Below are 17,644 nucleotides of genomic sequence, written 5' to 3'. Positions count from 1 at the left end.
TGTATTTGATTTATAGCGGCAACAGAAATACATCATCTGTGAAAATTTCAACTGTCTAGCTATCACGGTTCACGAGATACAGCCTGGTGACAGGTGACACGGACAGTGAAGTCTTAGTATTCGGGTCCCTTTTTTTACCCTTTGGGTCCGGAACCCTAAAAATGCCTCCGTGACTTGGTGCCCAACAGGCTAGCAGCATTCTCTCATTGAATAGCGATGAAAATTCGTTGAGAGTCTACCAGCTCTTTAGTCTCCAATGGTGGCGAGATGGCCCTTTAGCATTTTTATATTATAAGTTTGTGTGCGCCGGACCTCATGGACCCACGATCTTAAAACCGACAGCAACGAAAGTACGAGTGTGCTGAATAAAGACCCTGGTATTTTATTACTTTTCTGCAGCTAGAGCGCCAGAGCCACTTTGAAAATAAATAATCACGAAACATTAGAATTATAACGCAAACTTGACAGCTTTAGGGGCTGTTTCACCATCCATTGATTAGTGTTAACTGACGGTTAAATGTGATGCCGTCTCCGTCTATTCGAACAAAACAAATAGAGACGGCATCACACCTAACCGCCAGTTAACACTAATCAATGGATGGTGAAACAGCCCCTTAATCTCACAAAATAATAGTTATTTGTGTCACAAGGGAGCAAAATGGTGTATTTACGGCGAGGGCGTACATTGAATCCAGAATGTAGCGAAGGATTCTGCAATAGAATCCTGAGTGTAGCGAGGGATTCTAAAGTAGAATCCTGAGCGTAATGAGGGATTCAAGTGTTAACGCCCAAGATGAAAATAATTTTGCTCCCGAGTGGCTCATACAACTTTTCACACCGAGCATTAAGAAACTTGAAAAAAAAAAATCTAAATATTATTAAAGAACAACCAGCATAGAAAATGGCGTGGCTTTACAATAAAAAAATGACATTTGCAATAAAACGCTTAGAAAAGCCTTGAACAGAAAAGTTGCACTTTGCTCCCTTAACTAAGTAACTTTTCTGAAGGAGAGGTGTGAAAAACAAATTAATGTCGTATAAATAAATCTTAAATAAATAGCTTGTCACTCGACATATTGCACTGACAATTGTCTTGTTGGTGAAATAGGGCCCGGGGGGGGGGAGGCTAGTACGAAATTCGAAAATCGAAGTTCGTATAGGTACCGTCCCTCGCTCTTGTATTAATATAACGTCAGCGGGACAGCAAGTTATAAAGTTCGTATTTTGCACTTCGAAGGCCCAGTGTTGACTCTTGGTGACAGGAAAGTTAACTTTTCTCGACCTGTTAAAGTTAAATACCCTGTTAAGTGGAGGGCCGATTCGGATTAAGTTTGGAGTGATTAAGGGGCGCGCTGGGCTGGGTGACGCGTCGGTTTTTGCGGCGCGCGCGGCGGCGCGTGAGATTGCTGCGCGAGCGCCGCCGCAGAATTGGGGTATGGGTTTGGGTACAATCAAACAGATACAAAATTCAAATCAAGAAGACATTAACACGTTGGCTGCGGGACTGATTTACATGTTTGTTATTCTGGTGCGTTAATAAAGTCAAAGTCAAAGTCAAAATATTTTTATTCAATTTAGGCTATAACAAGCACTTATGAATGTCAAAAAAACTACCACCGGTTCGGAAAAACCTCTGCTGAGAAGAATCCGGGAAGAAACTCAACGAGGTATATATATCTTTTTAAAACAGATTTACAATATTATTAAATGATATGTATACATCACAAGTATTTAACACAACTTTATTTTTAACACAGTAGGTTCGCTATTTGAAGGGATCGCTAATGCGGATGGGAATTATTTCCAAATATCCCTGTCCATGATATAGGTTTAAAGAGCCCTACCCTACTTAAACTTCAGTGCGGCACTAGGTCTATTGTGCCCCACCACGAAAGAAAAACAAAACTGGATATTTTTCCGTGGAGGTTCGCCGCACTGTATATAGATTTAGGGCTTCGCCCGCGTGGGATTCGGTTATCGCGCGCTGTTCCCTCAGGAACTGTGCATTTTTCCGGGATAAAAAGTAGCCTATGTCACTCTCTGACCCATAAACTATCTCTATGCCAAAAATCACGTCAATCCGTCGCTCCGTTTCGACGTGAAAGACGGACAAACATACACACAAACACACACACTTTCGCATTTATAACATTAGTATGGAAGTATGGATGGTACTGGCTTCGCCCCGGTCTCGGACTTTTAGAACTATTATAAAAAAACAAATTAAAAATATGGGGTCTTTTAGACCTTTAGCCGCACTGAATTGTAAAGACTTAAGCCTTTTTAGGGCTGGGTAGTGACGATATTTTTGCCTGACCCGTTACGTTCTCTCTGGTACGACACGGTGTAGTGGGTAGGTAGATACCTTAAAAGTCATTATCCCCTATAGAACCTATGAAGCCAAGACACTATTACACTATAAACATCTTGTCAAAACAAAATGATCAACAATAATGAAATCTTCGGAGCACCACCCGCCCGGTGTACAGTCGCCCGCACAAGCGACCTTGACATTTGGAGATGCACTGCATTAGCATATTAACGCACGGCGGGAGTATCGCGCTCGAAAGTTCTTTAATTAAGACATTCATAGTTAGAAATTGTAAGTTTGGAAGTACACTTTAAACTTGGATAAACACGGTGCGTGCTGATAGAAAGTGGGTAAAAAAAGTAGTGAATTAGGGTTTTAACTTAATAACCAAAAAAGTGGTTTTGGGCCTCTGACGATGTTACATGAGGTGAAGTCAACCAATTTGATTCCTATGCCAGCATGGAACCTTATAAAATTAAATAATTTTATTTGTCTAAAGCTATGTATTAAAGGATCAATTGAGTAAGGCAATGTGTTTTTAATACGTAAATAAACATTCAAAAACTTTGTAACTTCTATATTTTGTTATCTATATTTACAACCTTTAGTTAAAATTCGTTTTAAAGTGTGGTGAAAACGAAAAAGAAATAAACATTTGTTCGACAAAATAGTTTTATGCGACTCTATTTCGTGTAACCACGATCTCGCATTGTGCTTTTTTAAGGTCAGCCATTCTAAGCTTCTATTAACTTCATTAATTTATTCAATATTGTACGTGATGCAATTAATATTGCATTAAAATCGATCTTCCGTCAACACATCAATTTAAAGTATATATTTTGTATTTCTTTTGGTTTGCATTAGTTTCAACAAAACTTAAGTATAAAAATAAAGATGAACTAAAATTTTAAATTGAGGCGCCTACGAGTACAAAGTTATAATTATTTTGTACAATAATAATAGGTAATTAAAAATAACAATACAAATAGTTATAATTATTTTTGTTCCTTGTCAAAAAATCTGTTGTTTATTTGAATGATCACAGTTCTGAAAAAGATTCTCATAATTTGGATAAAATAGGATTTATGTGAGTTCTCTCACTCTATCTAAAATGTATGTATGAAAAACGACAAAGATTTAAGGATTGCCGGATGGGTTTTTATGTTCAAATATTCGAAAGTTTTAGCACTTTTGGGCTTATGCGTACTTTTGGTGGCGAAGAGGCATTATCGTAAGCTTAGAATAAAATGTTAATTTAGCCTTTAATATATTTAAAATATTGGCGTCCCGACGCTACATGATTGTTTATTTGTGTTATTGATATTTATGTTTAAGTATCAAATATTTTAAAAAGTAGAATAAGATCGAATTATACAAAGAAAAATAAGTGCTTTGTGGACACAAAAACATGGCGTTTTAGGGTACACTTTCATCGAGACATTCAGATTGGATAAAATTGGTTTAGTCGATTAAAAACATCTGCGCTCTGCTTAGAAATGCATACTTCTTCTGGTTAGAAAAGGACGGGTTGTACGATTTAGTCCAAAAGCACGCTAGAGTTTTAGTTAGTTGAAGAAAAACATTGCAAGTAAACGTATATAGACCTACAAACCAATTCTATAGTACTAATCTAGATTAGGCTCGCGTGAAGACTTCGGTCTAAACCATTTTCTTCTGAGCGAAGGCCTGTATCCAACAGTGAGATATATAGAAGCCAGAAATAATGACGAATGTATGTTTTTATGATGGAATCTAGCGTGCTTGGCTTGTCGAGCCCACGAGTTTAAACAACCACAAGATGTGAACCTTATACTGTTTTTTTTATCATGAAAAATATATGAAAAACAGATTTTTAAAAGTTTTTTTTTAAATTAAAGGGACCGATAATATTTTTTTACACAAGTTAACACCATGAAAATTTGTACAATCAATACCCAGCTTCTCATATTTTAAGAAGGGAAGAAGAAGGGCTAGTTTTTTGCTTTACAGAGAGCGATTTTTTTTGCAATTAAAATTTATTTTACAACTGGCTGTTGCCTGCGACTCTGTATGCGAATAATTCGTTCGTCGCGTCCGAGGGAGCTATGAAATTTTCCGGAATAAAACTATCCGATGTCCTTCTTAAGGTTACATATTTGAATATCGAAAATTAAAATGCCTACGGGTAAAATGTGAATGTTCAAAATATCGAAAATAACCTAACCAACAAAAAGTTGGAAACCCCCGACTTTGTCACTTCAAAGTGACAACGTTGGGGAGTTTTTAAGGAGCCGCCACACCGCTGCTTAAAAACGGTGACGGTACGGAATCGCAGTGACGCATCGTATGCGCACCGTTTTTATTGCATGCTATCCACACCGCTGCTTAAAATACGCAAACGGTGCGGAATCGCAGTGACGTGCCGTAAATGTCACGACTTTTGTTCGGTAAAGTCCTGTGCCCTTAGTGTAAGTTTTCGGTTACAAAATACGTCTCGATCGCGTTCGCGTTATAATCTTAATTTGTATGCAAACACGAACAGCGCCTCTAGCGGAACGTTTGCGATGTTCGTGTTTCCATACAAATTGAGATTTTAACGCGAACGCGATCGAGACGTATTTTGTAACCGAAAACTTACACTAAGGGTACTGACGTTTACGGCACGTCAATGCGATTGCGTATTTTAAGCAGCGGTTTGAAGAGCATGCGCGATAAAAACGGTGCGCATACGACGCGTCACTGCGATTCCATACCGTCACCGTTTTTTTAGCAGCGGTGTGGCCGCTCCTTTAGGTTTCAAATTATCTCCATACCAAATGTCATCACAATAATCAAAGTCAAAGCGTAATAAACAATCATTAGGTAAGTAGTCCCAATGCTCGACACGCTAATGCCCAATAGACGACACCGAGCTGTCATCTTTATTGCTAATGACAAGATTAAAAATGAAAACTATTGGGTCAGTGACAGGCACTCGTACAATTACTTAAACACTTTCGCATTTAAAATATCGGTAAGGATATTTCTTTAAGAGTGAATGTTTTGAGCATAGTATATGTATATATATATATATATATATATATATATATATATATATATATATATATATATATATATATATATATATATATATATATATATGTATATATATATATATATATATATATATATAGAATGAAGAAAATGTTTTAGTATTTTTGCCATTTAATGGATTTTTTATTTAATCGATAAGCTAATTGAAAATACGTTATTTATGGTATTTAAAATCAGAAAGGCATATGACTTAGGTAAATACCCCTTATTTATAAAAGCAGTAAACCTGTTACAACTAAATTTACGTTTTTGCCTCTATCTGACAAAGGCAAATGTCAAAGTGACAGAATGAATATTTATTTAACATTGACAAGCGTTTATGAATAATAGAGTAAGAGGCTAAAGTTGAATACAATGTCACATTGATTCTACAATAATATTTTTCACGTCTAGGGAAATAAGTAGGTAAATTATTAGAAATTTGAAAGAAAAACTTACAAACGAATTAAACAAGATGATAGTATAATTATCTTATTATTCCTAGTTACTTTTTCTTGTTATAAGGGTCAACAACGAGTTCGGATTTCATCTGAAGTCAACTTCTTACGTAGTTTTAATGTTTTCATTTATTTAGAACTTAGACCAATGAACATGCCAGCCAGCTCCAACTGGCAGTTAAAACAAACGATGAAAAAATTTGAACCAAACAAAAAAAAACATAAATACAGTCAAACATCGAACCTCCTCCTTTAAAAAGGCGGTAGCAATATCATGCACGTACCAGAAATGAATTTGAAACCGGAGATGACAGATGTCATAGACAGTCAATTTTTTTCTACTTATGAAAATTGTGGTGCCACAGTATGTTGAAAACGGGGAATAAATAGTTATTAAATCACGAGGGTGCAAGACGCAAGTACCTTCAATTTAAAATTAAGCGTAGACGAAAAAAAATCACCTATTGAATTTCTTTCAGTAGGCAGTATAGAAAATTAACTATATTTTCGGTGGTAAAATAGCTTGATATAAAAAGCAATTACTTTTACCTTTATTGTCTGTGTCTCGGATAAGACTTTTTCAAGAATCACGTTATAATATATTATTTATTATAAAGCCCGCTGTTCATTGTCATACATATATATTGGACGCGGCACGAAGTACAACATGCACTAAACAATGCAATCTTAAAAGTTGAAGTAAGTACTTAAATAAACTTTTCTTCAAGTAGACAATTAGACATTTTTATGCTTTGATCTTTGTTGCTCTCTGTTGAAAATATTAAACACAAAGGTAGGGTTATTATTTATCTAATTTACTTGGAAGTTTTTGAATAATATGAATTAATGCAACATGACGTCATCTCATGTTTTTAAGTACCTAAGTATTTACTTACTGACTACGACTTCTGAATGCAAGTAATATAGTATGTTCGACTGTATGTACCTACTTTTTTTTTAAATGTCCAATAGCTAAACTTGTGTAGCATACTTGTTGCAGCGTTATTATTGTTTGTACATTTTACCTAATATTTGACAAATTTTCATTCCCTACTGAAGATCAGTTTTAACAGTCTTCAAAAAAGGAGGAGGTTCTATGTTCGACTGTATGTACTTTTAAAAAAAATGTCCAATAGCTAAACTTGTATAGCATACTTGTTGCAGCATTACCGTAGCGTAACCGGAACCGGCGGCATTGGGATCATTTATATATTTATTTAAAGATGATTGGCCTCTTTAACGCTTAACATTGAACAGCTAGTTTTACTTTTAATCCATCAGCATGAGCTGTCGGTCCGGAGCTCTCATACATATTCATACAAGTATGATATATTACGTTATATAGTTATCGTAACTAAATACAGTTAATTAAGAGTACCGAACCGACGGCAGGTTAAGTTCTAGTTTTAGTCTAGGTCACTTTTTTACTTGTTGGTTATTATGTTTGAATAAATTCAAGCTTGTTATATTGTTTCAAATATTATCTGAATGTGTTATTTAAAAATAATAAAATTTTGTTACTTTTTTTATTTGTCAGTGTTCGTGTTCTGTTTGGACAATTTCAATTAAAAAAAATAATATTTTTCTAATAAGTAATTATGTTATATTTTTTTTGAGCATTCAATAAAAAAACTGTAAATAAGATTTCCAAACAAAAAAATTAGATATACGTTTACAAAAAAATCAAAAGATTTTTTCAACAACTTTACAAAAGACGCGCGACGTAGGTACATACAGCAGAAGGAAAAGGCAGCACCTGATTCAGTGCACTTGCAATGCGTGCGTACGTATAGCAGGCTTTTTTTCATAAAAAAAAGCTTAAAAAAATTCAGCTGCGTCGTTTTTTTTTAACCTGAATGAAGTATAACCTTACCTGTATGACAGTAGTCTTCTAAGTAGTGCCTTGCCGCCCGCTGCACGATCGAGTAGTAGAGGCTCACAGATGAAGCGAGTGCCATCTTCTCAACGCTTGTCCGTGTATTACAGTATCATCTCTTCAGTTTGTAAAAAAAAAACAACAAAAAACTTTGTTAACTGTAGTTTGTGTCAAAATAAAATATAGAAACGAAAACCTAGTTTGAACTGCGTTTATTTGCGGTTTTTAACAATTTTGCCGAGGGTGAATAATTTTTGTTTTTCGAGTGCGGTTCCATTTTTTTAGGGTCCAAAGTCACAATTTTCACGTTGCGCCGCAAGAAGCGCTGTCCAAAGGCTACGCGAAATCAAACACGTAATGTAAAATAATATGAAGATTGGACGCGGCCGGCGCGCGCCGCGACAACTGGCTGACTGGCGTCCGGCGATGCTTTTTTTTTGCTTCCCCGCGCCATGGATGCGCCTGAAATATGCCTAAGCACATAGGTTTTCCGAATTTGAAGTGCTGGCTGAATGCAATCATTGTATAAGCAAAACAAAAATATTCTCCGTATTTAAAAAGTCATGCTTTAAAAAAAGTTTTGAATTTTAACGGTGATTCTGAATTTTTAAGAACAATTACAAAACACATCGCAGCCTATTTTTTTTATTGATAAAGTTAGTTTCTTTCAACAGTTTTATTTCCTTTAAATAATTTGCATTACTTTCTAACAGGAATATGTGAACTTAAGTTTTTATGGAATATTTTCTATTTCTTATAAGATTCGCATTAGAAATCGCGCGCAAAACGTCTCAGAGAAAAGGCGGGAAACATTTTCCCGCCTTCCGCAACGTAGGTGGGGTTTTTGTTTACTTCACTTTTTTGTTCCGTTTTGTTATTTCATAAATGTGCGTCGAGTTACGTAAGCTTTTTTTTTAATTAAAATTTATGAAAATGGCGTGGCTTTTCATGTATATTGCTGATTGGAAATCTATTCTTAATTAAATGGATAGATGATTATGACAAAGATTATGGCGTTGTTTTACAAAAAAATATATACAAGTTTGTAGAAAAAAAATTGAACTTCGACGAGTATACTTTTTCGGAAATAACCTCTACATGGAATTCAGAGCTTGAATATAAATCTCTAAATCTAATATGTCACAATTCTCAAAGCTATTTTATTAAAAAAATGTCCAAAAAGTAAAATCTGTGGCAGAATCCTATTATTTGTTTAAGTATAACACGTCCTCATCACCCTGTCAACATAATGCCTTCGCAATTATGACGAAACCCTTTAAAAACGATTCGCGTAAAAAGAAAAAATGGGAGAAATGTTCATCAACGCGACACTGCCCCCCTCCCCCTGCGCCGCGGGCGGGGGCGGAGGGAGCGGGCAAGCTGCATTGCCGTTTCACTCATTGCATCTCGCGCCACCAAGTTTTATATGAAAACTACCCGCTCGCGCAGCCTGCACCTAACCTAAAAAGACGTAACCTCCCTCCTCTAATAAAACAATCGTTACTGTATAAGCATTACTATAGAGTTGGGTTTGCGTTGATGCAAAAGTCGAATCTTGTATGCAACTGCGTCCGAAGCAAGTTTTCGGATCTTGCAACTGTGAGCACACACACATCCGCATCTAAGTTTAGCCCGCGTCGCGACACGTTGCATCTACACCCACTAGCGCAGCGTCCTTGTAGATATTGCATGCATGTGGGTTTGTTGCGAGTGTGCGTGTAAAAGTTCGTATGGAAGTTTTCGGTAGACTTTCTTTGTGTCGGTGATTTTTTCGCGGCGCTGTGAATGTGTGCAGGTCAGTCGGATTTTTTCACTCACACATAGAGCGTGTTTGTACGGTTTGCTTGTGGGGCGTTCTTTGTGCCGGGGATTGTAAAAAATGTCGTGTTCGATTCCACTGGGGTATGCAAAAAGGGCGTAAGTGCACATGTAAGTGAAGGGAGTTACGTCGTTTTTGTTGGTTACGTTAGTTCTAGCTGTGCTAATGAATGATAGATACGAAGGCTTCAAGCTACGTACGTTCTAATGACACGGGATTTGCATATTCCCTCTTTTAGTTCGATTTATGATTTGTGATGAATTTTCGAATGCATCGGAAACCAGTGTTTTGAGGAAACGAAAACGAATACGAAAAATCAGACTGGTACATGTTTTTTTGCCACAAATTTTGTTGGTTTTAGTTTGACGGCGATTTTAATTTACTTGTACAGTAAAATCGTAATGTTTCGTACAATTTAAAATTTAAACTTTTCAATGCTTATATTAAAAATCAAAATCTTTTATTCAATAAATAGGCCTCAATGGGCACTTTTACACGTCATTTTTTAAACTACCAGCTCTTTCGGAAAGACCATCATTGCCAAAAAGAATGCGCCAGAAGAAACTTGGCAGAAAATCATTTTTTCAAAATAAAATAATTACAATTAAAATACTTAAAAACTACAGTATACAATTAAAGAAAAAAATACAAAATAATAATAATAATACAGGGATGAATGGGGTCCCTTAGTTACAAAACTAAACACTAACTATATCTACGTTCAGTGGAAGTGTAGAATGCTTCCACCGTCATGAATAAAAAAAAAATCTGAAATATACATTTCAGGTCAAGTAACGAGTACGTTTTTGGGCATTTGTAATTGTATGGTTTTTTTTTATTATTTGTAAAAAAATGCCTACAATTGTGTAACATTAAGTGAGTTTGCTCGTGTGAACCATTACGTCAGCTAAAAGTTGAATTGAAATTTCAGTACTTTTTTTAAATTCCCATGGGAATTTCCACAAATTACTTTTTAATCTTCATAGACGTTCTATGGGAAAAATTGCTTCAATAATTAATTTTATTAAATTACGCAGTTGATCGAGATTTTATTTCATAAATTAAAAACAAACAACTAATTACATCATCGTCATTCATCATCATCAGGCAGAACAAAGGCCACTTGCATTCACCCAACGCACCCTCGCCTGCGTAAAACGACGCGTTTTATGCTCTTGTTGTACAATGTACTATTTGTAAAAACTTTCATTCTTCAAACTTTTGCTGGCTGCAAATTTTGCTTACTGTACTATACTTGTGTTGCCGTCCAAACTACGTATAACAGAAGTTTCAATTCGATACCATAAACCGATGAAGAGTTCCCTCCTGCGGAGACGATCCTGGCTGGACCACCAGATTATTGTATAAGTTACCGAAAGATGCCATGTTCCAGCTTTTTCAGATAACAGAAAGAGGTGGAAAATTGGTTTGCAATATTTGAAAGCACGTTCAAATATACGAACGTTGCAAGTTAAATAAAAGTTTGTAATAAATTTACCCCCTGTTTCGCCATCCATTGTTGAAATTTATTTGACGGATGAATGTGATGCCGTCTCTGTTTGTTTTGTTCGAATAGACGGAGACGGCATCACATTTATCTGTCAAATAAAATTAATAAATGGGTGGTGAAACAGCCCCTTAGAAATGATTTGTGCAAAACATAGAACATACGTAAATTTCTAATACGAACTTACGGAAGGAAGAACGCATTGCACTTAACACATTCACCGATTCTAATTCCATTTCAATACTTATGCAAAGTATCCAGTTTCACCCAGATTGAAATGAAAGAAATGCAAAATTGCTAGCACGATACGATTTTTATTGAAATAAAATAAAACGTGAGAGAGTTTTTTATTCTTTTTTTTTTCATTTGTCACAACTGCTGTGATCATGGCTCTACTATTCTTCATTGTATTTTTTTTATTCAACTGGATGGCAAACGAGCAACTACCCACTTCCTCCTCACTCCTGATAGTAAGAGATCACCACCGCCCATAGACACCTGCAACACCAGGGGGATTGCAAATGAGTTGCCAACCTAGAGGTATGTATGTATGTATGTAAACTCTTTATTGTACAAAAGAAAATTAATAAAATACAACTGACAAACTTCCTTTCCCCCCCCTTCCCTCCTCCTCTCTTCCTTTCCCTTTCTTCCTTCTTTTCTTCTTTTCCTTCCTTTCTTCCTTTTGAGAGGTCTAAGTTGATGACGTATCTCTTTATTTTAAGGGCAGTCACAGGAGGGTAGTAATGAACGTGTAAGTACTTACAATTATTACTTATGTACTAACAATTATACGGATGAGTTGGTCTGACATTAAGGTTTTTTTTATAGGCTTTTATAGATAGTCTTTTATACCTAGCACTTATTTCATTTACCTACTAGCAACTGTTTGTAAAATTAAAACTGTCACTTGACAGCGGTTAGGGTTTTACAATATGAACAGATATGGGATTATTTGTCAAACATAGTATTAGATTCTTATGTCGTTACTAGCGATTGATTAAATATTAATTAACGACCCTATAAAACAAGAATTTATATAAAATAAAACCGCTATATACTTTATTACAGCCTATATGGGTTACCTAAGCCCCATTTCGAATGACTTTTTACGTCTCGCACTGCTGGGCATGAAAGAGGAATAAATTAATTAGAATATAAAACCGAAATTAACTAAACCAGCTTAAAGTAAAATTGCCATGAATCAAATCATGCTAGTCTTCTCCATCCAAATACACATACATCAAAACACATTTATGAAAAACCACTCATAATAATGATATGCATTAGGCGATGGTGTATTAATCTTCCAAATACTACGTTATTAGAGAAATGGACAAAAAGAAGTGAAAGAGGTCACTAACTGGATCGAGAGTACGAGCTTGGAGGTACAGAAGCACGCGGCGAGGGTAACTCGTTCGTTTTACTTTGTAACACACACAAATTCACATTTTTAGGGTTCCGTAGCCCTGAAACGAACGAAAGTTAACCCTTTTAGGGATTACCTATAACGGTTCCTTAACTCTCATAGTTTTACGATTTCAGGGTTTTTACCATGTCCGTCAGTAGTGGGTACCTAAGTACCTACTACTACGTTCTTTTTAGTGTACAGTACACATTTTTTGTATTATATTAAACATTGTGTTACGTATTAAATATATTGACCCGGATAACTCACGTCTTAAATCGAGTGTCGCAGCAGCCGCCGAGTCGCGTTGCTCCGAAGATGAAGGGCCACGGATTAGCCCGAAACATGTCGAGCTAAACTCGATATAAGACGTGAGTTATCTGGGTCAATATCCCTACTTCCCTACTAATATTATAAATGCGAAAGTAACTCTGTCTGTCTGTCTGTCTGTTACGCTTTCACGTCGAAACCACTGAACCGATTTTGATGAAATTTGGTATATAGATATTTTGAACCCCAAGGATCAACATAGGATACCTTTTATTCCGGTAGAGGGCGCCACCGCGCGATAACCTAGATCCGCGCAGACGAAGTCGCGGGCTTAAGCTAGTATTTAATATGAGCGAGTCTCACGGTAGTTTCATGTTCAAAATTGTGTTACGTGTCGTCTGTAGCCAGCGGCTCTTGCGCATGTGCGCGTACTTAGCTCACTCACATCTGTAAATAGTGTGCGATCAAGACGCCGGCCGGGCCCGCTATATTAGTGAGGATAAGACTAACTTAAAACTAAGCATTTTAGAATTAAGCTTTCTAAGCCTACATTACAGTCGAGTTATACTTTTTTGAGCAAAAATTCAATCAGAATACCCGGACATTTCTATACTGTTGACAATGAGTCGCGTTCACAAATTTTTGATCAAATTTTTGCTCAGAAGTATATGAACTCGACTGTAATTAAACTAAAAGGTATGTATATGGATATTATTATGTTAATCTCTATTTTATATACCTTCCGCTTACTTTTTATGGTGTTCAATAAAGAGTCATTGTATGGTATTGTAGATAGGTTATATAAAAACGAATTATTTAATTTAATTTAAATAAAAAGTAAGTTAAAAAGTTAAACCGACTGTAATCTATTTGTTTGAGCTTAGATTAGATTATTTATTCATTCAGTATAAAATTACATCATAGTTTACTTATAAAGTTTGAAATTGGAAGTATTTCGTCTTTCGCGTGCGTCTTGTTCATCTACGGCGATGCATAAAGTTTCAAGACAAGCGAAACATCACTAGATGGCGTTAGTGTGAGAGATCCATTTGATGTTAGTCTTGCTTGCGATTGGCTCATTTTGTTGTGGTATTATCTTATGTACTTAATTAAAATTACTTTAAATAGGTATCAATTAACGACGATTGGTCGCGTATGCCGAGGATTTGAGGGATTATCTTAGATATTGTGCCAGACATGGAAAAAAAAGAAATTAAAATTCAAAATAAGTACATACATTAGGTATGTGCATGTCACGAAATGGTCTTAAATCAGCAAAAACTTCCCTTTCGCCTACTTTCCTGTTTCACAAACTGCACTCGTCGTATCTCCCTGTTTCCAAAGCCAGCGTTGTAATTACATCGTCGACGCAGCTCCCAAAAAGCGTCATTATTGACTACCGGCTCAATTAGTTCAATTAGTGCACTCAACTAACTCTTTACAGTGAGTCGTTGAGCACCTGTTGGATACTTAACTCGTACTGTCGGATTAACTGAATCATTTACATGAAACCTTTGCGCTACTAATGTCATGTTGACACACCATACTTTTGTTAAGGAAGTCGTAGTGTTGATTGATTATTAAAAGGTTCCACCCTGGTACATGGCCATGATGATTTTTGTACGTCTTATTTGTGTTTTTGATGTCTTTTTTGTATAATTTAAATTTTTACAGCGCATTGGTTTTTCTGTAATGCTGCATTTTTTTGTGGCAAATAAATAAATAAATGAATCACTTTGTTCGATTGCACACCAGTACTAAAATCTTTAAGTACACTTTGTAAGAAATCCTAAACAAGATACTTATGCATAATGGTAACAAAACGGTTCCAAAAATGGTTACAAAAAAGTACTAAGTACAAAGGCGGACTTTCGTCCTCCCGAGTCATCTTAAAGGAACTAGCTGACTTGGCAAACTTTATTCTGCCTATAAATTATCAGAATATAACTTAAAAAACTTCGAAACTGCAAATCCCCTCGACGAAAAATCCTTTAACTTATTAATGTCAAGAAAACAATACACATATAAAAAACGTTCTTAATTTAAGAAGAGCTTAAGCGCAATCAAAAATGCCCCCTCGAGTTGTCCCTGACGCAAAAGTACCCATTAAATTCGACATTGTAATTTCAAAGTTTAATATCTCAAATACAGCCAAACTGATTTTAATGAAACATTGTTAAAAACTCCCGCAAGTAAACTTATTTTCATGTAAAAAACCGCATTGAAATCGGTCCATTCGTTTGAAAGCTACGATGCAACAGACAAACAGAAAGATGGACAGACAGACATTGGCGTCAAAGCGTTTTCGCTCGTCCTTTATTACCCGGACAGCTAAGGAGTGGGATGATCGCTACAATCTGGCCGTGGCTTCAGGGTGACTCCAGATAATTATTCTCGTTATAAAAGAATACTAAGGGGTTGTCTCACCATCCATTGATTAGTGTTAACTGGCGGTTAGGTGTGATGCCGTCTCTATTTGTTTTGTTCGAATAGACGGAGACGGCATCACATTTAACCGTCGGTTAACACAAATCAATGGGTGGTGAAACAGCCCCTAAGTATAACTTGTATAGCTATAAACTAGAATCAGTAGTTTCCTCAACAATTTCTCCATTACTGAGATAGAAATCTTGGATCGTAATTATAATGTAAGAATAAGAAAGGAATATTATTAGGGTTCAGTTAAATACAAGTTGAATATAACCCGTTTGTATGAAAAATTACTCGCGCGTTGAACATGAGTTTAAAATCTATTTCAGTTCATAGATAGACTTCCCTGAGACAATTAAAAAAGGTAGAGATTTCGCCTTTGCGTATGTATATCCACATTTGTAAATAGTGTTTGCATCTTTATTATTGTACAATAAAGAGTTTACATACATACTCGTATGTATGCAATTGACAATTCGACTCTATATTGAACACTACAATATACAGTGTGTTACCGGCATCCAAGCTTTTTTTAAGGCAGGTTGAGGTAACGTATTTCTGTAACTTAACCATGACATTAATTCAATTAATAAACTAAAATTCAGACTGTTAACTTTCTAACAAAATTATAATTGCCAGCAATGTACTGCAAAGTAAATTGACAAGTGTAAAAAGTTATTACTTGTCGATTTTTTTATACATTTTTGGCAATTATAATTTTGTTTGGCTTCGAGGGTCGAATGATCACCTGCCCAAGCAGGGTCTCCGTTGGCAATCTACTGGCAGAAGACGGCCAGGACGTCCTCGGACCACGTGGAGGCGATCAGTTGAGAAGGAGGCTGGCTCAATTGGTCTCGGCTGGGAAGAGCTGGAAGAAGCCGCGCAAGATCGAGCCAAATGGAAAACTCTTCTACGAGCCCTATGTCCCTAGTGAGGGATAACAGGATCACATCATCATCATCATCATCATAGTTAAGCAGTACAGAAAACAGAGCTAAACAGAAAAAAATAGCAATCGGCGGCCTTATAACACACAGAGCGATCTCTTCCAGGCAATCTACAATAGAAAATAGTAAGGAATAGATTTTAGCAGGTACAATTTACAACAAATTAGAGCAATACTTTTAACCGTTATTAGCAAAAATAACTGTCAGTTTCATACAAAGTGACCTTATTTGCTCCTCATTATATCACTGTCAAAAAAAAAAGCCGTGGTGGCCTAGTGGTTTGACCTATCGCCTCTCAAACAGAGGGTCGTGGGTTCAAACCCCGGCTCGCACCTCTGAGTTTTTCTAAATTCATGTGCGGAATTACATTTGAAATTTACCACGAGCTTTGCGGTGAAGGAAAACGTCGAGAGGAAACCTGCACAAACCTGCGAAGCAATTCAATGGTGCGTGTGAAGTTCCCAATCCGCACTGGGCCCGCGTGGGAACTATGGCCCAAGCCCTCTTGTTCTGAGAGGAGGCCTGTGCCCAGCAGTGGGACGTATATAGGCTGGGATGATGATATCACTGTCAAGCTCTTTTTTAACATACTTCATTATTAACCAAGCTACACGTGTGATATGATATCGACTCTTTGCTGATTCAAAGAGTCCATATGCTCATCGTTGAACTCTATGTACTTTATATTATTACTACTATGAATTGTCAAACTGTCAAGTTGTGTCATGTATAATTTCTAATTGAATAAAGCCTAGCTTTATGTAAAAGGTTTATTTCCGTATTATTACAATTTATTCAATTAGTAAAATGGATAGATTCTTACGACCCGAACGTTTTGATGGTGACCCATCATTAAATACCACCGCGCCTGAGTGGGAACACTGGAAGCGGACCTTCGGAAACTTTTTGACCGCTCGTGAAGCCGCGTCCGCCCCCGCTGCAACGGATGCTGGCGCACCTGCTGCTCCTGCTCGTCTTCTTGACGCCGTCAAGCTACAACTGCTAGTGAACTATGTTTCGCCGCGAGTTTTTGCATACATCAGTGATTGCACAACGTATGCTGATGCCATCGCCATCCTGGATGCCTTGTATGTAAAACCTAAGAATATAATATACGCTAGACATGTACTCGCGACGAGGCGCCAGCAGTCAGGAGAATCTATCGACACATATCTTCAGGCACTCAGACAACTATCTAAAGAATGCCAATTCAATTCCGTGGACGCTGAAACGAATAGAAGTGATAGCATACGTGGAGCTTTTATAGCCGGGATCAATTCATCTAACATTCGTCAGAGACTGTTAGAAAATTTGACGCTGACCTTAGAGCAAGCCTACAATCTAGCGCTATCTATGGAAACAGCTGAAGCTAACTCGGTGCTATTTAATAGCCAATCTCCAATTGTCAACTCTATATCTCATTCTTCAAAAATCAATGAAACTACCACTCCATCTACTTCTAGATCTCTTGAAACAGTAGCTGCAGCACCTAGATCCACGGAAACAAAATCTTATCGGCGCAAGTGCTTTTTCTGTGGCGGCCCTCTTCATGCTCGCAAAACCTGCC

At 36.6% G+C, this 17,644-nt stretch overlaps 1 pseudogene; it reads right to left on the bottom strand.

The window, feature by feature from the left end:
• The window catches only part of LOC141429990 (uncharacterized), a 60,515-nt pseudogene extending 52,421 nt beyond the window's left edge, over window positions 1-8,094 (bottom strand).
• Between the last annotated feature and the right edge of the window lie 9,550 nt (window positions 8,095-17,644).

This window comes from Choristoneura fumiferana, chromosome 8 (genome assembly GCF_025370935.1).
Source record: "Choristoneura fumiferana chromosome 8, NRCan_CFum_1, whole genome shotgun sequence".
Lineage (NCBI taxonomy): Eukaryota > Metazoa > Arthropoda > Insecta > Lepidoptera > Tortricidae > Choristoneura > Choristoneura fumiferana.
The sequence above is the reverse complement of the archived record's forward strand: the minus strand, read 5'-3'. Positions and strand labels throughout refer to the sequence as shown.